Below are 12639 nucleotides of genomic sequence, written 5' to 3' on the forward strand. Positions count from 1 at the left end.
GTTATGAGAATTACCACAACAATCCTTAAAAAGTGTTTATCTACATATAACTTATATCCCACAATGTGAGACTCAAGATTCTATGAAAATATGGTTATTTAAATTGCTTGATAAGAGACCTGACAAGCTGTGACATGAGAAATTTTGGTAAAATTGGCCAGATGAGAAGACTCCAAAAGACTTGGGAATAATTATAAGGGACACCCACAGAAAATAACCTAGCAGTGGTTCAGGAGCTGTGGTACAGGTGACCAACATTTGCTTATTAGGGAAAGTAAATGAAAAATATTTTTAAAAAGGGATAAAATATCTCACATATTTCAAAAAACTTTGGGTACTTAAAAATACAGAGGTATGGAGATATACAACCCATTTATCAACACAAATCCAATATTAACAATGAGTCAGAAAAGTATATATCAGCAAAATCTATACATGTCTATGGGAATTTGTGCCCCAATGAGTGCAAGAAGACATTATAGTTCCTGGGGTGGGCATCTGAGCCAGCCAGAGGGCTTGACACAATACAGAGTGCTGCATCCATCTTTGCAGTGTCAGATTTAATGTGTCTTGGGATCATACATTGAGACCCATTGCTGCACAATGGAAGGACCAGCTTGGTTTTCTCTGTACTTGAGCATCTTGGTTCTAATTGTCACAGGCGGAGCCAGTTAAACTTTATGGGCCAGCTCAATGCTGGTTGAGGGCCAGGAACCAATTTTACTTCATAAATAAAATGAGGGGATTTATGAATCTATATGCCTGTGGTTAAACATAGTAGCTTGAACTCATCGTATGTTTATGTCTGTTTTTCCTCAAATCTCTACTGAAAGCAATAAGGGGTTAAGTCCTCAGGGAAAAGAAATGCATATGAAGAAGACTACAGTCCCTGGGGGACAGTAAACTAGATGGATGATACAAATCTCTCTTGGAAAACTAAGGAAAAGTTACAGGGAAAATAAGTAGGAAGTGAGCTAGTTCCTCTTGCAGAAGTTTAGCAAGACTTCCGAACTGGATGCCCCAGGTGCAGGTTCAGGGTGCTGGCCAGCCCTTACAGAAGGAAGGTTGTCTTTAAGAGGGAATATTAGGCTCCTTTTCAAGCCATCAGCAGCCATGTAGCCTCTCTTTTCCCACATTGGCAGAAAAAGGGGACGTGACTTTCTTGGGAATTTAAATTTTAAAACTTCTGGACTTTGACACACCAGCACAAGAAAAAATTAGGGAAAGAGGTGAACATCTGCATATAAAATGACGACAACTTTAACCTTCCTGATTGCTTCTGGGGATAGTGGAAGCCAGGACTACAGCTGCCAGGAAATAGAGCAGAAGTTTCTACTCAGGGGTAATTAATTGTCACAGAAGAAAATACTCAAAACACACTAATAATTTGGATTTCCCTCAACAAAACAACATTGTCTTTGCCTAACTACACCATGGTGAAAACCAACCTTTGACCAGTGCAAACATGCACACATTTTATGTATGCATGTATCTTAGCAATTCTTTAATTAATATCCAAGAATGTGCAGTGATTACAAGATATTAGGAAACGTTTCTAACATAAAGACAGGAAGGGACCAAAACAAACAATGAGAACAAAAAGCATTCCAGAGGAAACAGAAAATGAGATGAAACTTAAAAAAAGAACAAAATACTAAATTTATTGATTAGATACTTCATCTACGACACAAGGCTTCTAAATCTATCTGTCTATCTATCTATCTATCTATCTATCTATCTATGTAAATTAACAAAACACAAAAGGAGAGATTGAAAATTAAAATTACAGCAGAGTAACTTAAAATTTAGTAGAAAAAGATAAAGCTAAGGAAGTCTCCTAAAATTAGAAAATAAAGAAGACAATGAGAAGATGAAGAGTGAAGATATGAGAAAGAATCAATTCAGGAGATTGAATATCCAAATAATGGGAGTGCTGGGAGAAGGGAAATGAAAACAGTAAGAGGGGAGTTGTCTAAGACATTATAGAAGAAAATAAATCAGAACAGAAAAATATGTGTGTAAAGATGGACAGAATCCACGAAGTTCAGTATAAATAACATGAGAAGGATCCTACCAAAGCATTTAAGGACAGAGGAAAAGAAAATGTCTTCTCTGGGAAAAATGAAACAGGACGGCTGGGCTGCATGGAGTAGCCATTGGAGGGTTGTGAATCACAGCACAACAAGATGAACTGTGTCACTGTGAACTGTGTTTTATCAGGTGAGGACATGAGATACAGAGAGACATGAAACACGAAGGAATTTGGAAGGGAGCTATATGCCCATCATGACATGCAAGCTGTATTCTGATGAATGTAATTTCAGTAGGATGCTAAGGCATCCCAGAGGGCTGAGCCCCTGAGAGGCTGAAGGATGAGTGGTGAGGGTTTACAGAGCAAATGCACCTGAAGTATTGGCCTGAGAATAGGATGCTATGACTTACATATCTTTTTATTATTTTCATGAAAAAACAAGAAAAACAAAATGAAACAAAACACCACTTGTGTTACAGCATAGCAGTATGGAATTTCAGAACACAAGGAATTAAAAAAAAAATCCAAAATCTTCTAGAAAAGGGACAAAATCCTAAAATACTATAGAGAGTATTACTAATTTGATTGATATCAGGCCTTTCAATAGAAATACTAGAAGCCAGAAGACAATGGAGTGAATGAAGTCGTTAAAATAATGAGGGGAAATTACTTCCTATAAAGAAATCAATTACCATGTAAACTTTATATGTAAAGAAAGCATTTGCAAACCTATATAGATATCTAAAAATTTACATCTTGTGAGCTACTGAAGAATGTCTATCCTTCCTCTCCCCATCCCAGCCACCCACAGGAGTAAGCAAGGAGAGAAATAAATCACATCCAGAAAGAAGACATGGAACACAGGAGAGGATGATGGGCTGCCCAGGACAATGGTGAAAGGAAGATTAAGGAGAACACCAGGGCAGTCAATCTAGAGAGTCCCCAGTAAAGACTGTTAGAAAAGAATGGTTGGTTACAGAAAAAAATTCCACAAATTAATTATTGAATTATTTGAAAACATGTAAATGCATTCTTTTTTCCCAGGTGGTCTAAGAAATAATAATTAAAGTAAAGGAAAACATAGATAGTTATTTAAGTTAAAACATGTAAAAAGGAATGTAATTCTAGTATGTTATTTGCCAAAGCTGTGAAAAATATTCAGTCATAATATCATAGCCAATGACTTACCAACAACAACATAGGCTATAACTCCCTGGAGGTAGAGGGAATGAAGTTTGTGTGTGTGTGTGTGTGTGTGTGTGTGTGTGTGTGTGTGTGTGCGCATTCATGTTGCAGGTACATACATGTATATAAGACTTAGAACTTTAACTTTTGTATTAGGAAGACAATAAAATACATCTAAAACTGGAAAAGTGGCTCTATAAGAGTTAAGTAAAAATATGAATGTAAATACAAGGAAAGTTGGAGGGAAAGGAGAATTTGGTTAGAAAGTAGTATAATTTGACTTTTTAGATTTGTTTATTATATTAAACTTTATATCTGATTTATATTTTTATTTAAAAATAGACAGCTATTTTATAAGTAAAGCTATTTAATCCTTCTTTATGAAATTCTTATTTGAAATTTAAATAAGAAGCAAGCACTTTTTCTCACCCATTCATGTCATTTCTAAGAGCAAAAGAAAGTAAAGTAGAATTTCTTTAACTTTCCAGAAATGTAAATCCACCTAATACCTAAGTATGTTAAATGGCCAATGTCATTATAACAAGGAAGCTTGTTATTAATCATAAGACTAGGCTTTTGCCATTATGAGAAATGAACTTCTCCTCCACAAGTAATTATTAACTGTTAAATCCTAGATGGCAGCTGCAAGAGAAAGAATGTGGGTGCCATAAACAGAACAATTCTATGATTTCTCATTTAACCTATGAGCTGCTTATCTCCTGTGATCAACAGCCTATGGAAAAGACTGGCTAAGAGTTTCATTTAAAATAAATGGCATTTTCCAGATGGCTTTCATTGCAAAGAAGCCAACAGTGGGCACAGGATTCATTAGCATTGAGAAAAAAAGTCAGGGAGTGGGGAAAAACAAGAGAAGACACTAGCAAACAAACTAATCTAAAGCCAAATGAATAAACAGCAATATTTATAAACTCTCATACTTTAATTCTTCCCATATATATACTTTTTATTTTCCTTAGAAAGCTTAATGACAGAAAAGAAAACAATGAGCATAGCCCGAAAAGGCTGTTCAATAGATAGGGATAATTTTATACATGATGTGAATTACCTTTGTTTCTTAAATATTCAGAAAATTCCTTTTGAGGTTTTACCAACATGTATTGCCTGTGAACATTAGTAATTTGACTCTGAAGTCATGAGATATACTAATGGAAAATGTGATATGTTAATTAGGCATAATTATTTTTAATATTTCTTTTGTAATTTGAAAATATCTTATATTTTCAATATTAATTTCTCAATGTCAATTAGCTGTAATTTTCCATACCTAAGCAGGGCATCAGCGGGGTTTCTAAATCAATGAAATTCCCTTTGCCAAATTATAGGGAATGCGACTAGATCTGTTCTTCCATTATTAAGTTCAGCTTGATCAAGCACATTCTTAATGGTTCAAATCAATGCTTTTTCAAAAACAGACATCCCACTTTATGCATAATTGTAACTTAGATTTTCTAGGTCTAACTCAAAAAGCAAAGTAACAAAAATAAAACTGGAAGGAAAGAAAAGGCTCTGTTACAGTGAGATGTAGTAGTACTTAGGAAAGCTTAATGAAGCAGTATTTTAGCAGCATCCTGGAGAGTGCACAGAATCTGAGAAGTGAAAGGGAGGGAGGTTGTTTTAGACAGGCAAAGAAATGTGTCAGGAAAGCACAGATCTCACTGAGAATACGTGTAGACTTGCATGTGTGGAGGGAAATGATTAGCACTGAGAATAAATATAGATGAAAAAATGGCATATATGGACTGCATTTTGCCAAGTAGATTATTTGTCTATTCACCCCATCAAAGCACTTGGTCAGAAAATGCAAAGATTGGTTGGTTATCTCTCTTTTTAAGTTTTTTTTAAACCGTATTTTAATTTACACTGTCTTAAAGAAACAAGAGGGTTAATAAACTAGTATAGATGCTACACTAAATGCATTTAATAAAACAGAAAATTTCAGGATAGGGATGTAGGCCTGCAACTTTAGAAGTAACATGATATTATTAGCAACAGCGTTAGCTAACAAGTCTTCTGCTAGAACGTGGATGACACTTTCAGATGCTTTCATCATTGCATCATCCTAGATATATATTATGTTTCGTATGACCTATCTTCTTTCACATTACGTTGGCCATGGCTATACTTCACAGCAGACTTAGCAATGTGTGAAGGTTTTCAAGTTTTCTTTTAGGATGCGCTCAAAGGTCCCATTTTATAGTATAGAGACCTTTCTACCAGCCTCACAGATGTCTGCTGATGCATATTGGATGTATCCCATCTTGCTAACACTCCAGCCCTCAAGATCCCTAATGCTCCTCATCTGGTCTCACATCTGGCCACCACACCCCGATCCTTACACAAGCTATTAATTTCCAACTTTCTTTCCAGAAGTCACCCCCTTTCCACTTAGCTCACTAATGGTCACTTTTCCCCTACTTTTCCTCTCAGGCTTCACTTTTTCAGTTTGATCCTCAACTGAACACAGATGCTTACTTGATGCCGTACATTGACATCTATTTTTACAGCTCCTTGCTGTGGACGTCTTTATCAGCCTCGGATGCCAATCCTGACTACACTTGCAATCTAATTATATCCAATGATCTCCACCTAGAATATGGGAAATTGTCAATTATCATGCAAACTCTGTAAACCATGGAAAATGAGGAAATGAGGATCTTTTCCAATGTGAAGATCAACTACTAATGCTTTCTGCCTGAGAACATTTTCCCCAAAATGTCTTTTTCCTGTGCTATTTGCCGAAAAAGGTCTTTACATTCCCCGTTCCTTCAACTTCCAACCTTTTCTTGATTCTCCAGTATCTTCCATTTGGTATCAATGCAGTTACATCTGTATTTACTCTATTTAGATGACATATTAACCTTCTCCAAAAACATCGTTTTAGATAGGTTTTCCATCTTGTCCTTTTCTGCTTGTTTCATAAAATGGTACTTTTGTGCTTGTTTTAAAAAATGGTTTGGGCAAAAATCCATAATTTATAGGTTTATCAATATTTTCAAAAGTAGTCCTCTTAGCATGTGTTTCTTTGGTTACTTAAAAACCACTGACTATTCATATTTCATTTTATTGATAACATTTTCTAAGTTACATATTTCTTGGAGTATGGGGATTCCATTGAATTTTTGGGGAGAGTTTTGTATGGTGTGTTTGGGAGCATAGGCCTCTGACTATAATAAATGGTTCTAACTCTATGTCTTCCCATGTGTAAACCACAGTCAACACTCCTCTGTGAAAGGCAGTCCTGAAGTTCCATCGCAAATCACATTCAGATCCAGGTCCAGGATTGTTCATTATGCCCAACTGGGGCTCTTTGTAAACAAGAAAACTAGACATTAAAACATAAATCTGCTTCCCCACACAGACAATATGTAATTATGGAACATTAACAAAAAGTGTAACTTGACTCCTACTTACAAAAGAGAGAATGAGAAGCACCAGTTATCTGGATACCATAGGAGTCAGTATATTTTTCTGGACAGGAATGGTAAAGGCTCACATCTGGGATGGGTAGGATATTGAAGAATCCACTGCATAGTAACATTTAGATTGGGGTTTCCACCATTTGCCCAACATCCTGCAGAGTTAAAAGGGGAAAAAAAAGCTATTAATTTCCACTGTGACTTACAATGCCACACTTTCATTAACAAATTCTACATTAATTAAGATTGGATGCAGTGCGGAGTGCCCGGAACCTCAGATAATGATGGCTAAACAACACCAGGCCTCACCCCTTGCCTGCATGGAAGCACGGAGCTATGCCGTCAGGACCCTGCAATGCCTTTGCTCCATGAACCCCAGTGGAGTCCAGGCTGCTTGGAGGTTGTCATCCCTAGAACATTGTCTTCATTGCCCAGTGGGAATCCATGTTCATGCCACAAGCAGCAGGAAGAAAATGAGAAAGAAGGGACAAAGCTTGTGAGTGAGGCAGCTCTTGTTTAAGGAAATGTTTCAGAAAATGGCCCTTCACCTTCCCCTAATAGACCAGGACAGGGTCATATCATCACACCTGGCTGGAAATGGGTCTGGGAAATGGACTTAAAGAAGGATCCACCTAAAAACTGCATGCTTCTTTATGCTCTCCCATTCCTGGATTCTCACTGCATAGAAATTAGAGTGGGGTTGGTCTTTCCGTCCTTATGTGATTACTTGATTTCTGGCCTTTATACCTTTTCGAATGTCTCAAACTCATTGTTACCACAATTTTTTTTAATGTGCTGTTATTTCTGCCTAAATACCTAACTTGTCTCTCCATCATATCTCAGGTTAAATTACACTTATATACATTTCCATGGAATTATGTCTATTTTCTTGCTAAGAATAATCTCAATCTTAGTATACTTTTGTGTCTGATTTTTTACCCTGTGTCATTCACTAGATTTTAAGTTCGATATGAAACCCAGAAACGAACAGTCCAAGAGCAAGAAGCACAAGGCCAGATGCTCAAAACTAGTTGTTAAAGAAATAAATAAAGCGACGTGTAAGAAACAGTCAAACAGGTTTGCAGTGTAATATGTTGTTTATATCACCAAATGTAAGCTCCTCAAAAGCATGAACCTTGTCCAGTTTGTTCACTGCTAAATTTCAAGTTCTGTCAGAGTCCCTTGTACATGTCAAAGCTAACTTGTTAAACCAGTAAAAAAAATGAATAAGTGCCACCTTATTTTGTCTTACTTTGTGTATGCCAAACAATTTAGGGCAGCCTTCTCAATCTAAGATGAACCACTTTTAGAGGATAATGTGTCCTCAGAGGAAGTTTACTTTATATTTAATGGTACGTTTGTTTGAAACGCATGTGTGTGTGTGTGTGTGTGTGTGTGTGTGTGTGTCTATATTCATATTTACTAATATACAAAGTTTTTAGATGAGGCTTGACTAAATCTGAAGGTTACATTTACACCTGGAGCATCTTCGTACACCCAGTTCCCGGGCCAGCCCCAGCGTAGAGACAGCAGATCATTTACATTTTCTGGTTTACCACATAAACTGCTGATTACTTTCCTATTTTGGAATGATACAGTTCAGAAAAAAATGTAACTCTTAATATTCCTCTGCCTGGCTATTTGCTATTTTACTTATGAAGATTATGCCTTCCAGGTAATGATAGGTTTTGATACTCTTTTCTATCTTTTTACTGGGTATTTTCTGAGATTTTTATCTCAGAATGGATTTACAGGGGTTAGAGTAATGAGTGAACTATTTGAAAGAACACTGCTTCCTCAGTAGAGAGCAGCTGCCTGGTTCTCTAGCTACATTTGACCCAGGAAGCCTTAGACAATCCAAGAAGTGAGGACTCTGTTTTCTGCAGCGAAGACTAAGTGGGTCCCATTCTGTCCCTTGGCTTTGTACTTAGGGCAAACTCCTCTGAGTTTCTGGCGGTAATATTTCCCTTAGTTAATTTTTAGATGTCTTGTTAGTTGTCATCTCTAAATAACTGTGGGCAATGGGAAGTGACTATATCGGAGGTTGTTCTCTAGAAGCCACTTGCTCTTAAAAGGCCATGGTGTTCTACTCCGTGCTGGCAGAGTCTGAGATGTGGTGGTGGACTTTGTCAGCTCAGTTTTTTTGTCTTACGAAGGTTTAAGTTGTTACTATGTGCCAGTGTTCCGAGCACTTTACAAACAGCGACTCATGCAATCCATATAACAATGCTGTGATGATTATTGACTCTGTTTTGCAGATAAGAAAATCGAAGCACAGAGGAGTTAGGTGATTGGCTCCAGAGTCGAAGCTCCTGGCCACTCCACTCTGTTGCTTTTCCCTGCCTGCTTGTGAGGCACCTCTCTGCTCATTGCCAATGCAACACCTTTTATTCACTATCTCCCCCATCTCCAGCTTTACAGCATCTTCTGAGTATATTATCATACATGTCAGATAAAAAGTAACAACTGAAAAGGTGTTCCTTCTAATAAAACATTTTTCACTTTTTCTTTTTTTTTTTTTTAACTCAGGGATTCTTCTGAACTTAAAGTAAAGTACACCATTCTACTCCAGTTTTAAAAAAAATCAACCTCAGCCAATTTTTATGCTGCCATTACATAGGGTAAATTTAACTTTGCAGAACTAAAGAGAAAATGTTTGTCTCTGTTTCAACAATGCAGAGTGGTATCCCAGCTTTCACGTGACAAACGTAATTCACTGAAACATTTTAATAGTTCTGTCTCAAGCATTATAATTAATAAATTATATTTAAAATTCTCTCTGCATAATTGTCTTCAAGCTGAGGCAGTGGTTTTCTCCTGCCTTCAGACTTGTACCCCAACTGGAACTTATAAAACTGGCATTCCTGGTTCTCAGACCTTCATACTTAAACTAGAATGATGCCATCAGCTGTCCTGGGTCTCTAGCTTTCCAGCTGCAGATTCAGTACATCTCAGCCTCCATAATTCATGTATATTACTAGTTCTGTTTTTCTGGCGAAATCTGACTAATGCAGATCAGTTTGTCAATTTCTGCGAAAAAGCCAGTTGAGATTTTGATAGACAGTGCATTAAATCCATATTCATCATCATAATGATCATCTTTGGTTATAGAATTTTGGGTTGAGAGTATTTGCTTTTCTTTTTAGTGTTTCTTCCTCCCAGCAATTCAAATATATTATTTCCTAATTTTATGGCTTTCCTTGTTTTTGTTGAGAGGACAGTTGCCAATCTTATAGTTAGTTATTTGAAATTAGTTTCTCTTTTTTAAAAATTCCCACTTAGTGTGTCTAGAAATATTGTTTCTGCCCCATGCTTTCTCTTGCCTCTTTTTCAGGGACCTCAATTACATGTGCACTGGACTTCTTCACTGTGTTCTCTGTGTTTTTCATGTGATTTTTCTATATTTTCATCTCCTTTACATCTCCATTTTTTATTCTGGATATTTTCTGTCTTTGTCTATGTCTAATCTTTGTCCAGCTTCATCCACTGAATTCTAAATTTGCATTATCTTTTCAGTTCTAGAATTTAAATAACTTCTTTTATAGTTCCCAGTTCTCTGCTGAAAGTCTTGTCTTTTATTTCCTTGCATATATTTTTCATAGCTACAGTAAAGCCTATATCTGATAACTCTATTATCTGCATTCCCTGCCTATTTCTACTGTCTGTTATTTTTCTGTGCAAAATAACATTATTTTTCACATTATCTTGTATCACATTACTTTGTCTCCTCATATATTGATTATTTCTCTTTGAATTCCAGACATTGTATTTGAATAATTATAAAAATAATGTTAAGCTTAAATTAATAATATCTTTCTCTGAGATTGATTCATATTTGCTTCTGGAAAGAAGCTAAGGGATTAGGAATCCCATATGGCCTTGATCTAAACATAGATTGAGATGATCCAAAGCTGGTTTTTGGTCCCTGCTATGGCCAGTCTATTTATGAATTACTATCACTCCTATTATTACCCAATGGGCTCTTCTTGCCTACAGTAAAGATGAAGTCAATTCACTAAGACAGTAATATTACAGTAGAGAAAGAGTTTAATAATCGCAGGGCTATCCAAATAAAAGGATGGGTGCAATTATTACTCAAATAAGTCTCCTCATAAACTCAGAGGCTAGGGTTTATCAAGGATAGTTTGGCAGGCAGTAGGCTAGGGAATGGAGAATGCTGATTGGTTAGATCAGGGATAAAATTATAGCAGGTCAAAGCTGTCTTCTTGGGCTGAGTCAGTTCCTGGGTGGTGGGTGACAAAACCAGATGAGCCCGTTTCTTAGTATTGGCTACTGGTTCAGGTAGACCACCAGCTAGTCCATCAAAATGCAGGGTCTAGAAAATACCTCTAATACCAATCTTAGGTTTTACAACAGTGATGTTATCTATAGGAGCAATTGGGAAGGTTACAAATCTTGTAACCTCTGGCTGCATGACTCCTGAACTATAATTCTAACCTTGTTGCTAATTTTAGTTTTACACAGGTGGTTTTGGTCCCTGAGCAAGGAGGCAGTTAGTTTCAGGAAGGAGCTGTTATCATCTTTGTTTTAAAGTTAAATTATAAACAAAATTCCTCCCATAGTTAGCTTGGCTAATGCCCAGGAATGAACAAGGGCAGCTTGGAGGTTAGAAGCAGGACAGAGCCAGTTATGTCAGATTTATTTCAATGTCATAATTTTTCTGTCAGATTTCTCTCACTATCATAATTTTTGCAAGGGCAGTTTCACTCCTAGGTTGTAATATTTTGAGATCCCAACCCAAAGCCTGGGCAAGGAGGTTAGTATGGCCTTGTTTAGCAGACTCTGAGCAAAATACTCTTATTCACAGCTTCTTAGTCTTCCAAACTTACATTAACTTTTGTGAATTTAGATTACATCCCTAGGGGAGAAGCAGTCCTCAACACTGGGCTCACTTTCTGTGAGATTTCATCTCTCAAATCTTAGCCGTATAGTTATGCCTGTCTTTTACCTCTCCAATACCTTCAGATCTTTTTTTTTTCATATTTCCTAATTTTTTGGCTTCTTTCTGAATTCTTCTTGGGGAAAAGATTCATTTTAAAGGACGGCAACTCTTCCCTCCTTCATGCAGGAAAAGAGGAAGCTACTCCAACATACTAACCACCTCCATAACAGCTCCAGAAAAACCACTGATCCCTGCCATGGGTTGGAAAGACAGGCCCACTGTGTGGGGTATGTGAAGATTGAATGAGAGAACCTAGACAAAGTGTTTGATAAGTTATTGTTTCTTTGATCTTTTCCTTTTCCAAGTTCTTGATAAGAAATGCTTGATAAGTTTTGTAATGATCACACTTCTCTCTTTGCTCCAGCCTCTAGAAAGGTCAGAGCCATATTTTGATCCTTCTACCAACTTATGATTCAGAACCTTATAATATGTCCTTTGTGGAACATTCTTAGCTCAATTTCATTGTATGTATTCCAAGTGTTTCATCTATTTTCCTTCACTTTTGTTGTATTGCATGTGTCTATATAAGCCACTCTCAATCATTTTCATGGGAGGTGGAACATAAAGAAGCTAATTAAGCAATTTAAATAAAAGTATTTAGATCAAAAATACAAATAAATTATATTTATTTTTGCATTTTTAAAATACACTGAACTCAGGACAAGGTAGATATTTCAAGCTAATGCCCATATATTTGCATAAAGCACATTTTAATTTGTTACCTAATTAACTTTTTTCAGATACTGAGCATAATATTGCACAATATCTGAAAAAAGTTTATTAGGTAACAATTACTTTTAATACACAATTTGTTCCGTGCCAGTATTTTTATCTAGATATTTAAATATTTCAGTTGTTTTTTAGATTTATGGACTCCTTCAGTATATCTCAGTGTGTATTTAACCTAGGTGACCAGAATTGAAATACTAAATCTAAAACTACATATTATCTGATTTATGAATAACCAAAACTACTCATCATTCATCCGCCACTCCTAATCTCCCCTCTTTTCTGCATGGTGC

The sequence above is a fragment of the Pongo pygmaeus genome, chromosome 6, assembly GCF_028885625.2.
Source record: "Pongo pygmaeus isolate AG05252 chromosome 6, NHGRI_mPonPyg2-v2.0_pri, whole genome shotgun sequence".
NCBI classification, from domain to species: Eukaryota; Metazoa; Chordata; class Mammalia; order Primates; family Hominidae; genus Pongo; species Pongo pygmaeus.